The 14,833-nt window shown below is 35.1% G+C and overlaps 1 protein-coding gene across 6 annotated transcripts in view; it reads left to right on the forward strand.

Moving 5' to 3' along the window:
* MGAT4C (MGAT4 family member C) overlaps window positions 1–14,833 on the forward strand; it is a 399,878-nt gene that overhangs the window by 242,340 nt on the left and 142,705 nt on the right. The window contains exon 1 of one of the 6 annotated variants that reach the window (XM_062622357.1): window positions 6,637–6,967. The exons of the other annotated variants lie outside the window; for them this stretch is intronic. The gene's annotated coding sequence lies outside the window, so the exon portion shown is untranslated. Of the gene's footprint in view, window positions 1–6,636; window positions 6,968–14,833 lie in introns of those variants that run through there. 6 annotated transcript variants of the gene reach the window in all.

The following is a 14,833-nucleotide window of genomic DNA, read 5'->3' on the forward strand; positions in this document are numbered from 1 at the left end:
GGAGTATTGTGTGCAGTTCTGGTGTCCTCAACATAAAAAGGACATGGAACTGTTGGAACAAGTCCAGAGAAGGGCCGCAAGGATGATCAGGGGACTGGAGCACCTCCCGTATGAAGACAGGCTGAGGAAGCTGGGGCTGTTCAGCCTGGAGAAGAGAAGGCTGCGTGGAGACCTCATAGCAGCCTTCCAATAGCTAAAAGGGGCCTAGAGGGATGCTGGCGAGGGACTCTTCATTAGAGACTGTAGTGACAGGACAAGGGGTAACGTGTTAAAACTTAAACAGGGGAAGTTTAGATTGAATGTAAGGAGGAAATTCTTTCCTGTTATGGTGGTGAGACACTGGAATGGGCTGCCTAGGGAGTTTCTGAATGCTCCATCCCTGGCAGTGTTGAAGACCAGGTTGGACGACTCCTTGGGTGAGATGGTTTAGTGTGAGGTGTCCCTGCCCATTGCAGGGGGTTGGAACTAGATGATTTTAAGGTCCTTTCCAACCCTAACTATTATATGATTCTATTCTATGATTCTAATATGTAAATGGAATCAGAACCTGTAAAGTGATTTGAATCGGAATCAGAACCTGTAAAATGATTGGAATCAGAACCTGTAAAATCAGAACCTGTAAATGGAATCAGAACCTGTAAAATGATTGTCTGAAGGTTCTGATTATAGAAAAATTGTAGCCATTTAAAGCCAAGATGCTTGTGAGCAGAGCTTTTTAGGTGACATACTGCAGTAGTGTGATCATCAAAGAAGTAGAATATATTTCCATATTTCGGTGGTCTTAATTGTCTTTTTTTAATCTTTTAAAATTATGTCTGTGTCATGCTCAAATGAAGGTTAGTCAGCTGACACTGTTGCCGATTTGTAACAGTAGTTCAAACAGGCTCTGTTTTGAACAAACATGGTATTGCTCTTAACTGAGCATACAGGACAGGCACTCCACTTGCTCTCTGTGGTAGGTCTGATGCCCAATGAGTACACCCTTTCCTGTAAGATGATTCTGGTGCATACACAGCTAGCTCAGCAGTTCTTAGATATGTGCAACTTAGAGCTGAAGTCACTTGTGAAAAAGTGATTTAGCCTCCTAAACTATGTAGACATTTTTTGAAAAGTTCAACTTTAATTTAAATTTTACCTGAAAATTCTTCAGTGTTGTAAAAAATTAATCTTTGTATGCATTTTTTATTGAGGATGTTGTAAATTCTCAGTCCAGGTGCCTGTAATGCAGTGTTCTAATTTGAGAAAAAAGGAAAAAAAAAAAAGTGTATTAAAATAGACTGTCACATGCAGACCAAAATCCAACAGGCAACTTATCCACTATCAGGAAACCCTGAAATAGAACCCCCATACAGATACATGCAGAGAAAACTTGAAACCCTTTTATTCCAACATTTTTTTACAGTTCCGTTTATGGAATTGAAATGCAGCTTCATGATATTAAGGTATTTTGACGAACGACCAACAGTTCTGTTATGATAATTCAACAAGATTAGTGGCGTGCTGTTACCGTGTGGCTCTATGAACAAGTCACTGTGGGACTGTATATTTGTAGTAAGTCATCTGCTTTGAGATAACTGAGTTCAGGCTCATATCATGCTTCAGGCAGCTTTTCCTATCTTCACCAATGTCTAAACCACCTCCAATTACGTCTATACTCCTATCATATCAACTTTTTTCTTTAGACCCTTTTTACCTACTTCCTTCTGCTGCACATCTCAACTTAGCCAAGGCTGATGTGACCTAGTTTACCAACCATGGTCTTGTTCTTTGTAATTTCATATCCCAAAACTGTGCTTTTCATTATGTAAAATGTGAGAGCATGTATGTGACCCTACACCATGAATCACTGCCTTGCTGACTTGTTAACAAGTTACTGCCCATTAGCTGATCCATGATAACAATTCACATATGAACTCCTGTCCCACAGTACTTAAGAAACAATTTATCTCTTTTTTCATGATAAGTTAAGTCACATCAATCTATTTTGCATTTACTACAGTCCACAAGCTCCGTACACTGATTTAGAATTATATGTGTGAAGGGTCTTGGTCGGTGGTAAACTTGAGGTAACTCAGAGACACCACTCTTTGAAGGATCAAATATTCCACTTCAGAAGCGGCACCAAAGACTGCACACATACCATTATGCTAGACAAAATATTTCCCTTAAAATGGCCATCCCATGGGCAAACTATTTCCATGTTGAATGATATATTGTTTTATTAAAGCTACATTTCAATTTACTAGGTTTAATTGACAAAGAAAATGCTTTCATATATTATATACCTTTGTCCTGCATCTGAGATTAAGATTCTTGTTAATCATCATTTGAATGATCCCCTTGAAAACAGCTAGTCAGTTACTTAGGTTTCTTTGTATTTTATTAATTTTAGAAGACATAAAGTTATTCATTGTGTGGGGCTGATTCTGACATATAATCATATCAGTACTTTTTACTGTTAGAAAATAAATAAAGTTTATTTAGAAATAGAAATTAAAGTTATCTATTAGCTTTAGAAATAAAGTTATCTATTAGAAATTTAGAATTAAAGTTATCTATTAGCTATTAATAACATAGAATCAGAATCATAGAATAGTTAGGGTTAAAACGACCTTAAGATGATCTAGTTCCAGCCTTCCTGCCATGGGCAGGAACACCTCACACTAAACCTTGTCACCCAAGGCTCTGTCCAACCTGGCCTTGAACACTGCCAGGGATGGAGCATTCACAGCTTCCCTGGGCAACCCATTCCAGTGCCTCACCACAGTCACAGTAAAGAACTTCTTCCTTATACCTAACCTAAACTTACCCTGTTTGAGTTTGAACCCTTTACCCCTTGTCCTACCACTACAGTTCCTAATGAAGAGTTCCTTCCCATCATCCTTGTAGGCCGCCTTCAGATACTGGAAGGCTTCTTTGAGGTCTCCATGCAGCCTTCTCTTCTCCAGGCTGAACAGCCACAACTTTCTCAGCCTGTCTTCATACGGGAGGTGCTCCAGTCCCCTGATCATGGCACTCCTGTGGACTCCCAGCAGCTCCATTCTTGATGAATTTGGGTGTTGAAAAGAATTTAAGATATCGTTATCTGTAGAGGAAACCTATTAAACTAAGCTTAACTTTAGGCATATGAACATTTCCTTTACCATCAATACAATGTTTATACTCTTTAAATTGAACCTCTTAAAGGCTATGTTGTGTTTGATGGCCCAGAAATTGAAGCATTGGAGATACATGAATCTGAATGGAGATTTCTTTCAAATCTCTAAATATAAATTTTGGAGATAAAAATTCTTTGTATGGTCTCCCAGCACTTCAGCAAAAACTTTCTCAAATTTTACCTTGACATTGTGGGTAATTAATATTTAGCTATTGGGGTTGTTTGTTTTTGTTTTGTGTTTTTTTTTAATTCCTCATGAGTAAAAAAGCAAATATTTTATAAATAAAAATTGCCATGTTATAATTTTCATGTTGAAAATTTCAAGAAGCAGTGATCATGCAAACAGAGCTGCCATCTTGTGGATAAAAACATCCTAAGAGCAGGTGGCTCATGTTGCCAGAATGCAGAAGAAAAAAGTGTTTATAATAGTTATCAGCTCTACCTGAGCTGGCATTCAGTTCGTACACAGGATTATGAGAGCTCTAATTTGAGCTTGCACATTCAATCTCTAAAACGTTTTATAACCTGACTGAGCTCTCCAAAAATCTTTAGACCTAGCCCTTCCAATATTAATAATGTATAGGTTAAGCAACACTGAAGAACCGCTTGTGTATTTCAATTAGTGTCTGGTGCAGAGGCATGTTTTGTAATATAAATGATTGGTTTAACCATTAAATTGATGTGACAGAAACAATTGTCAAGTAATTAAATGAAGTAATGTTTTCAACTCATGGGAAATATATACTACTAAACCTGAGTTTCACTTTGCTTGAGAACTAAAGTATCCATTCTTGTTAGATTCTTCAGAATTATTCATATACCAATAATATGTTCTAGAAAGAAATTATATAATTAGTTACTAAAAATCATTTGTCACTTCTCTTTCATTCTCTTGCTGTTTCCTTCTTTCTTTTTCCATGTGATTTATATTTGAGACTATGATGTCAAAAAATATCACCAGCAACAAGACCTCCATTGTCTGTGCCAAGTGTGAGACTTAACAAGCTAGTCTCTTCAGATAAAAAATTCATGGCACAATGATAGGAGTATATGAATTGCATGTTACTGGATGTCACACGCAGTCGTGCACACCTTCCTTTTGAGCTCCTGTAACCTCTTGTATATGCTTATTTAAATAATTTTTCATTTAGAGAAATGACTATACAACTTTTTTGTTGAATTGACTTGTTACTACTGCATATAAAAAATTATGATTTAAATCCTATCTTTTTTTTTTTTTTTCATTTCTGACATAAATAATTTCCAACTGGTTATAACCTATGTGTGAGAGCATCTGAAAGTGTGAAAAATGCTGTGTGACTTGATTAGGATCATGGAACTGCTCTGTTACCTACAATATTACCTTTGTTCAGCCTGAATCTCCAAAGTCACTCATGTTTTTACAAACACTGGTAATAGATAATTTTTTGGTTTTAAAACAAGGAGCATGTACAAATTGATAATTTATCACTAATATTTATAAGTAATTCAATTTCAAAACACTGATTTATCATGCAGAAAAAAATACTTTTTAAAAATAAAATGTCAAAATTTACAGGACATTTACTAAGAAATATTCTCCACTAAAATTCCAAATCAGCATTTGTACAACCCATTCCAAGTAAATTTTCTACTAATGTAAGTTACTGCTTAGTTCATAAAGCATACGCTCTGTATTATCACCACAGATAACATAATTTACGAACACTGAAGACTAAGAGTGCAGCCCTCTACCATTAGTGACTGTCTAGCAGGTAATTGTGAGCGATTTGCTCTGTTAAAGTATAATGTGTAGTCTGTGTAAGAATAATAGATGTATAGAACATTTTTCCTCATGGTAAGATTAACTAGATATGGTTATTTTTCAGGCCAGGTCAGCCCATGTAATCAAATCTTGACAATGATGTGATCTGTTTGGTCTAGACTTCTTATAGCACTAAATATTCAGTAGAATATAACTTGTACATATGTTGTGGCTTAAGCATATCTTATCAATAATTCTTTTACTCATGACTCATATCTTCTTAGCAATTACTGTCTTACCTTTATCATTAATCATATAAAAGCAAAGCTAGCATTCCCATTGTCCAAATTCTTATTTTCTGATCTGTAATTCAGTTTTGTTATTTTCATGGCAATTAATCTTTTGTTATGTATGTTTCTGTCTGAACACTCATGTTTTCTGAGAGGAAATAAATGAACAGTGGTTTTCATTTTAGCCTAAAGTATGTTTTGACTAATAGATTAGCCTCCAAATCCCCACACAGAACTGATGTTTATTAAGTCCCTAATATTTAATCTCCGGAGTCTCTATAAGTTAGTGATAAGAACTACAAGGAAATGGCAGAGCTGTTTATCAAGTTTATTCTAGAAATCTTATGTTTCATGTCTTTTATATTAAGCTAAACCATGTTTGATTCTATTTTGTTTTTCCTGTTTGGTTGGCTTGGTGTGGTTGGTGCTTTGGTTTTGTTTTTTTCCCCAGAGAACAAATTGATTAAGACAATTTTTATTTTGTTTTTCCTAATGAGGGATAGCAGACCATAAATGGACTAGTGTGGCACATAGTTTACTGTAAATACTGAATCAGGTTCCTATCCATTGAAGAAAAGATCAGTTTCCAGGAAAAGAAAAATTAAAATAGTTGATATAGAACAAAAGATACAACGTGTGCTGCAGAAGGTTTTTTACATTTTTCCATAGAGCAAAAGGAATTTTTGTCACTTACAGGGGAGAGATGCAAATATTCATTTACAGAAAAAAAACACAATTCTTTAAGCACTGATTTGAACTCATTTAAAAGTTCACATGATTTATTATATTGCCTGTAATATAGCAAAATACTTAACACTACTATATTTAGCACATAATACATTTGGCAGTGTGTTTCATGCCTCGTTTACTACAGAATGTCTGGGCTGCTACTTAGCATTCAAAGAATAAGTGTGTATGTGCATTTGTGCATCTCTTTTTCTATTAGATTTAAATACTAAAGAAGGCACAGGAATCAACCTGGATTGTGACAGTGCGATGTTCTTGAATTTACGCCCTCTTTCCAGTGTGTACCTTTATTAATCTCATGACTTAGGAGGAGGCAATGCAAAATCATTTGAGAAGTGAATTCTCCAGGTGCTGCATGCATTAACCTTTCCTTTAATACCTCTTCTGTACAATATTTTGATGATTACTGTCATTTAGTAAACAGATTATGAAAATTAAATTACCTGAGGGTCTTTTTTTAACAATGTAAGCAAATTAGTTTTTTAGAATTTTTTTAGTTTCAACATTCAATGGTTTCAGCAACAAGCTGCACCCGCCTCTTTTGGTCCCCAGAGCAGGAGCTTCTTCGACAGCCTCATTTTCAGAAAGGAAAAGAAAAAAAAAGAAAAAAAAGAAAAAAAAATAAGGGAAAAGAGTGGGTGGGGAGAAAATAACAAAAAAAAAATAGGGGAAATTAAAAAAAAGGGTTAAAAATAAGAAGATCCTATCTGTGTGTATGTATATAACGATTGGAGAGACACATTTCAATCCGTGGCTGGCAGCTTAGGGTTAAGGTATGATTCCAGGTGATGGAAACCAATGAGAGTAGCCCGGTTGCTGTGCCTGACATCATCCTGCCCGGGAGCACCCAGTCCGGCCGGGGCAGCACCCAGCCGCCGCACCAGCGCCGCCGGGATGTGATGGATATTTACAGCTCTTCCTTGAAAGCAAATTATCTCGCTTTTGTGTGAGGCCCAGGGATCGTTCAGGCTGCCTGCTGGCACATAGCACTGCTGGATCGAGCTGAAGCAATTGTTTTCCCTGTGTCTGGTAAGAGTCTGGTCTGGTTTACCTTCCCTTTCAGAATAAAGGTGATGCACCTAACCTAAGAGGAAAATTGCTTTCATAGTTTAGAGGCTTATATAGCTATAATATGTAAAAAAGTAGCTTGTACAGCCAAAAAGGAGATCCTTTAGGAAGGGAATATTTTAAATAAAAAACAAGTCTATGTCTGGCAAACTCTACAATACAGAAATAAATAGCCTGCATGTTTATGCTGCTCTTCAGGTGAACTTAAGAGTTTTTAGGCTGACAAGACCATTGCACAGAGCAATAATTTAATACCTGTATCTTTCCTTTCTTTTCCTTTAACACCTGTATTTTTCTATTGAACTCTAGCTTTTGTTGACGAGCAAAGAAATGGGGATATTCAAGAAGAGGGATTTTAATGTGGTACCAACTTTAAAAAATATTCTGGAATACTTTTGTAGATTTAAATAAAAAAACCATGAAGATTAATACCAAGATGTTCAAGTTTCTAGTTTTGGAATTAGTTATAGTTGTTTTGTTCTGCTAATTTCTGTATTTCAAACCAATAAGGAACTGAGTCAAAGATTAAAATTGTTCTAATGTACAATATGCTGATAAAGAACTACCTAACAAAGGAGGTTTGGTTTGTTTGTATGTTTTTTTCTCTATGTTCTGTAACACTTATTAGAAAATGTATCATTATGTAGCTATGATTGTGGACAGAGGCTGGAGAACTGTGTATATCTTTTACATTGTTAACAGCATTGTGATTTACATAGAGGGAGGAGGGAAAGGGGAAGGATTCTGTCTGTCTAACTTTCTAATTTTGCAAGAGAAAAAGTACATTTAAAGCTTCTGAACTAATGTGGACTTAAGAGATTAGAAGTGACACTGACATTGACAAATCAGATGCAATAAAGGATTTAATTGACTGAAGGAGTTCAGGGGCTACTGTATGAAGAATCCAATAACCAATTTAACTAGTCAAGTAGTGCACCTAATAGGAAATAATCTATAGCATGCTCCAGTTAATTTAAAAGCTTTTTGACTTTTATTTTATAGTTATTTTAATTCACTAAATAAATAAGCTACTTAAGAACTCTATGCATTTATTTCTGTAATCCATAATTATGCAATACAAAGTTTTAAATAATGACATATGCAGTGAATATTACAAGTGCTTGTAAAACTGAGTTATATTGTCATTCAATCTATCTATGATTAAGTCTGCTGTAATCACTATCAGAAGAATAACAGGTTTTTTTCAGCTCAAATACCACTTAAGACAGTAGGGTTTCTTAGCTGTATTATACTTTTGTACTTTTTACTAGTCCAGTCCTATCTATGCAGCTCCTCATATTTACCATTCACTTCTGGATTTCTAATGTTCTCAAGCAATCCCAAACTTCTATTAAATGCCATACCTGTGATATAGGTGGGTTTGTTAAAGAGGAACCTTCATTATAGTTTTCTGCATTTTTGCTAGCAAAAGGCAGATATTCCAGTTCAAAGATGAAATGACCATGGCCTATAAGTGAGAGGAGTATTTGATGTTTTACTTTAGCCTTCTTGCTTAGATCATTAACAAACTTAACTAAAACTTGTATTGTGCCAGCATTGTGGTTATGTCTTTAACTTATTATTTTTTTTTTAATTAAAAAGTGAAAGTGTTTTAACCACTTCCTCAATTTTACATATCTACATACTGCATAGGTCTTTGTCATTTATCAGTGTTTCATTATTAGGCTTCATGTCAGATCACACAATAATTCTGTTCCTAAAATTTACATATGAAAAAATTATCAGCTATTTCTGCTGAAATATAGGATGATGGATATAACATAAACTTAATGCTGATTTGCTACATTCTCATGATGTTCTGATCCAAAACATTGAAAGACTGGTTTCGATATATGAATCCTTCAAAGTACCAATGTACACTGATTTATTAGATAGTAATCATGGACCTATGCAAGCCAAGAAAACTTAATTATATGAAAATCCAACAGATAACAATCAACTTTCATAGAAAATGAGGCTTTCTAGTTTAGTTTAGCTTTTAAAGAAACAAATCTCCTCTAGAAGGCAATTTTATGAGAAAAATTTGGGGTGTATATTTTTACTTACTTTCAATCAGAAACTAAGATTAGATTAGATTAAAAAAATAGAGAAAATCATATTTCTTTATGGTAAAAAACAGTGTTGCAACATTTGTTTTTCTTTAAAATAATAAAGATAACTATGTAAATGATAGCATGGGGACTGCATAACAGATAGACCATTGATGTAGGGAAGTCTTTCTTATCCTGTGCTTGAAGGACAGATTCAGTCCACAGAGCATACTCTGTGAAGTCAATGCCCCACTATATTAAAGAAAGAATTAACCTTAGGTTTCTTGATTGTGAGAACAGGTCTTTTTATTTGTCTGATTTTCTATGAATGAGTCAACTCATCTATTTTCACAATTACAGCAGGTAACAAGCCTTACAATGAAGATTTGAGTCATTCCTCCTACACAAGATACTCACTTCTCTTGTCAGATAAGTTTGAGCAAAATGGCAAAAAGGATTTCTTTTTTGATAAAAATTCAGTGTATTTAATATTTCATAAAGAAAAGTGTCAAACAAGCATAAATATGATAATCACATTGATTGCTGAAAAAGTATCCCTATCACCAGTAGTAAAAACATGAACTAAAAGTAATTCGTCTTCCTCTCTAACTGGCAAAGGGAAATTATCCTTAGAAAATACAAATCAAAGTAGGATTGCAATAGCACATTTTCTTCTATAACCAGTTTACAGTAAGCACATGAGACAGAGGAGCTCCTTCATGCTCCAAGCTTTCGTCCAAGAGTCAGGTCTTTGGTTTATCTAGGGTACGTCACATGGAGGCTCCTTCAGGAACATCCAGATCATAAAAAGCCACAAAACATTGTGCTGCAACCTTCCTCCTTCTCCATTGGTGAGGTTCTCTGTGTATAATGGTGCCAGAGAGTCTACTCTGTTCCCTTAACTTTTCTTTCATTATATTCCATTACCCAAGCCAGAAAAAAATAAAATAAAATACTGTTTTCATGCATATAGATGTGAGATTTTTTTTTTTTTTCCATTTCTCTGTTTGTAAATTGAAAGAGAACAGAGATTATAGAAAGTATTTTCAGTACAGGAGATGGGAGATGTGGATCTGTATCTGTCCCTCTAAGTCATTGTTTTCCTTTAGAAAGAAATGCATATGTACAGATATGGAAAGCACACCATGGACATCCTGCAATAAGACACCTAATTGGACGACAAAAGGATGATCTAATGTAGATCAGACATCTGTCATATGGTACAGACACATACAACTTTTTTGTTTTCTGTTTTGTTTTGCTTTGCTTTGTTTTGAATCTTAAAGTCTAATGAATGCTCTGATATACAACTTACAACTCACAGTTCAAGGTAGTTTTGCAGTCTCAGTTTAGATCTTTCGCCTATATACAGCATGGTGCTTTTTGTTTCCATAATTGTGTATTTCCACATAGGAGTGTGACGCTGTGAGTGTAACAGTGAGTTAGTGTAGTCCACCAGCAGTGTAACTGTGAGTTAGTGAGAGTAATATTAATTTCAGTCAGGAAGGGTCCTCTTAGAATCTGTGGAGAGAAAGAAGCATCACCAAAAAAGGATTTATGTCATTGTTAAGATAATTATTTCAGATAGATGAACTAGAATCACTCTTTCAGGAGTCAAATTCTCTGTAAAGACAACCTGAATACTTTCAATCAGGGTTATCTAACTTCCACGCTTTTAAATATGGTCTAATTAAGATCTTTAAGATTTCTGAGTAGCAGTGAATCCCATCAGAAACATAATAAATAAACAACTAAATAATTGTACCCATTATTTACTGCATGTTTGAGTCACAGTTATTTATTTCTTCAATACATAGACACCGGATTTCATCTCTATAGCAGCAGGTGTGTTGACCAAAGCGCTTGGCCCAAGACTTTGAGGTTGCATAGGTATTTGCTGGCAATCAGGAAAGATAAAGATTTTGGGGAATATAGATCCATGGCTGGCAATAAAAGGGAGCATGCTCCATCTTTTATATTCATTCAAATATTGTCACCCATGCTCAAAGCTCTTCTTATTCCTGTCACTGACCATTTGTTTACCTGCTCCTAGAATCATTGAAAACTCTAGCTATTGCTCATATATACTGCATATTTTCAAAGTATTACAACTTGGCTAAATTTTATTGGATTTTCCCCTCTAAAAGACAGAGATAGCACACACATTGTTTCTCCTGCCAGTCCCTGCACTAACATTAGGGACTCTTCGGATATCAAAGTATTGAGCATGGTCAAAAAAATGTCACTTGTCTAGTCTCATTCTTTGACAACGGCAGCAGTTGTCAGTATCTATAATTTCAGGACAAATGATCAGTGTCCATAGTGGTAAAAAGGAATTTTTAAACACAGACATGCTTCCAGTTGTCAGTCAATCGTTTTGTATCAGCCTCTATGCAGAGGCTCTTAAGCAATCCTCTGAATATTATGATAGAGTACTCTGCTCCTGTGCATAAAACAGCCTAGAGATTTTAACCCAGCAAATCCAACGGGACTGTGTGCTTGGCTAAAATAGTTTGTTGCAGTTTAAAAGCACAGACACACAAAATAGTAAGAACTTATCAAAGAAAGTTTGCTACTCCTTATAAAAACAGACAAGAAGCTGGAAATTACTAAATATAATGTATTGATATTTTTCTTATTATCTATAGGAACCAATCTCTGAATAAACTTTGGATTTTAGGACCTCAACTTCCTTAGTGTTACCTAATAGAAAGTGAGTTATTATAACGGGTAAACAGAAGGCAGAATTGTACTTTTAACAGAGAAATAAGGCAATGTGAAAATATTTCTCTCCCCCTGGCTTTATTCCCTGACTTTAACAATTTAACACTTAAAATATTGTGGTCAGATTTTCAGAGTAAGTAAACTTACTATTTCCTGAATGAAACATAATCTATTACAATCTATCATAAAATAATATTACATTATCTCTGTCAAATGGGAAGTGTGGCTTTCATAATTGCCAAGCTGTACTTATCCACATCTGATGGTCCCCACTGGTTTTTAACAATTGTCCTGTCACCAGACCAGTGAGCTGTAGAAAACTGTGGAGACGTCACATTCCTTAATGATTGCAGCTAATGCTGCTGCCCCTCTGAATCAGCATGAAGTATAGACTCTTTTATGACTGAATCTGCAATATGGGATTTGATCATGCTATTTATAGTATTGTTAATGGTCTATAGCAATGACAAGGGGGGCATTGAAGCCAGTCTCTCAGTTGCCCTTATTTTCACTTGTAAAGGGAGACATCTGGATCCTACATATCAGTAACCAGACAGAAAACACCACAAAGAGACAAAGAGGTAGTGACTTTAACCAGTGAAAGATTTTAATAGATTTAATTTGTTTTGTGAATTTATTTTTTTTTAATGTTTGTGGATATTTTATCAAAATTCTTTCTGAGAAAAGGGGGCAACTTATTTTGATCTGGTTTCTAGAGAGTCGATTACAGTCACAAAGCAAAATAAAAGGAGGTTTAATGACATCTCAAGAAAGCAAAGCTGAACTAAACAGGAATCAGCTGTACAGGGGGGTTAAACAATGACATTGAAGTTACCATGTAGTTCTATATTAACAAAATCCAATTTTCAATTTTTATCAAAATATTTTAGAATCACTGCTTCACTTCCCAGAAGGAATTCTTTACTTCCAAATCCTTATTTTGATTCCAAACTCAAGTCCTAAAATGTGTAGTATTTAGCTTGCTTTGGTTTTGCATATAAAAAGCATTTTGGAATAGTTTTTCTGAAGTTGATAACATTAGAATACTCAGATTCACTGATTTTTCTCCTTCTCTGAAAGAATATCTGAATTTTACCATGCCCAATATCCTCAAAATTATGAAGAAGCCTATTTAATGCTACTGTCCTTGTGATTGCTGCTGGAAGCAATGTGTAAAGAGCAGTAGGAATTTTAGCATCTTGCTTCATTATTTCATTTTAAATTCTCATAGAACCATGGGGAGTAAAAAAACAATAGCAAGAGCTGGGGATATTAATGATCCCTGGAAACAATGCTGGATTTTCTATGTATTTATGCCCCTTAATTAATTAACTTTTTAAGTGATTTATACTAAGATTTCTTGTTATCTCTCCATATCCTTGTAAAGTTAAACCTTCTTCTCCCTGAAGGACTAACAAATACTGGCTTGTGCCAACTAGTTAGAATCATGTACCGTCACTAGCATACCAGGAGAGTTGTTTTTCCTTACTAACTCTTTTGTCAGCTTCCTCCAACACAAAGTATAGGGAGTAAGAAATGGGTTACTCTGTACTGCTTTAATTGGCTCTACATAACTGTTCCCAAGATGTTTAGCTTTGATGTCTACTACTACATTTAAAAGTTATTACGTGGGGATGAAGAGTAAGCCTCTTTTCTCCAGAAAACAGTGGTTTTGTGTTTAAATGTATGGACACTAGAACTGTATCACTAGAGCACTTGAGATGATTCATCAGCTGAGGATATAAGTGGAGAATGGATATGTCCTCTTCTGTGGGGTGCTGGGAAGCAGATGGAAATTTGTAGCTATTAGAACAGTATTACAGCATGAACTACAAAGGCAATAAATTTCATGGACACTACTATAAGGACGCAGTCTGTAAAATAAGTCCAGAAACACACTAAACATTTCATTTGCAATTATAGCTCTAGTATATCTTATGAAATTTTGCAGTTAGCTTTTCCTATGTATTAATTTAGCTTACATGAATACGATTTAGTAAGACATTGAAGTAGCCTTTCTATCAAATATTTTTCTATGGGTTCTCAGAATTAACAGTAACTCATTGAAATCTTTTCAGAGCATGTAAATCTTCTGAAGGCTGTAGATAGCTAAAAAGGTTAATTTCTTTGTTTTAACCAAAATTTTCTAAAAGGTAAAAGTTTCATTCACAGCTGAGTAATTGTTTCTTCCTGGTGTCTGACAAAGACCTCTAGGTTGCTTCTAAATTAGAAGTAGACAAGAGAATAAGCAGACCCAAATCCTCAGTGGGCTTCTTTCCTCATTAATTTCTTTCCTGTGACAGAGAGAAGAGGTATAAGTTTCTTGCACACTTGTCGTGAATTCCCTTCTGGGTCTTGCAATGTTTCACACTGGAGCTGCAGTAGGTTTTCTGAGCTCCAGGAGACCTACACTAAGAGAAAGGGTTAGACTGATTTTGCTAAGAGTTTCAGAAATTCAAGAATCACAAAGGACAGTGACAAACAATTATAATATCATTGATATGAATAACCATACTTAATCATACAGATAATAGAAGATAATTTACTAGGTCCCACCTGCTCCATGTTGAGAGATGCATCCAGAAGCTAAAAATCTGTGCATTTGCACTAGAATCGTTCTTCCTTTCAAGACAGCTGAGCCCATTGCCAGTTATTTGGTTGCATTAGCAAGCTTACATTTAATGTGGCTTTTGATTAAGCATTCCATTTCCAAGAAAGGATTGGAAAGGACTGATCCTTTTCTTTTTAATTTTTTTCTTTTTTTCTTTTTTTTTGTCACATATAGTACACTCTATAGGAATTTCCAGGGACCATACTGTGCTGGTCATAAAAGCTTTTAAGCAGCTCCATATCTGTATTAAAGAAGATGACAGGAATCAGGAAATTAAATCATGCATAAAACATTTGAGTTCTAGGCAATCCTTATTCTGAAGGAGTTGAAACCTATGTGGTTGTCTTTCCAAGATCGTGTCACAAACACTGACCAGTGGAGACAGGGCTCTTCCCACCCAACCAGTTGAATCTGGGACACTGCAACCACAAGAATGTAGGA

The sequence above is a fragment of the Pezoporus occidentalis genome, unplaced genomic scaffold, assembly GCF_034315485.1.
Source record: "Pezoporus occidentalis ecotype Australia unplaced genomic scaffold, CSIRO_AGI_Poc_V1 ctg240, whole genome shotgun sequence".
Classification (NCBI taxonomy): domain Eukaryota; kingdom Metazoa; phylum Chordata; class Aves; order Psittaciformes; family Psittacidae; genus Pezoporus; species Pezoporus occidentalis.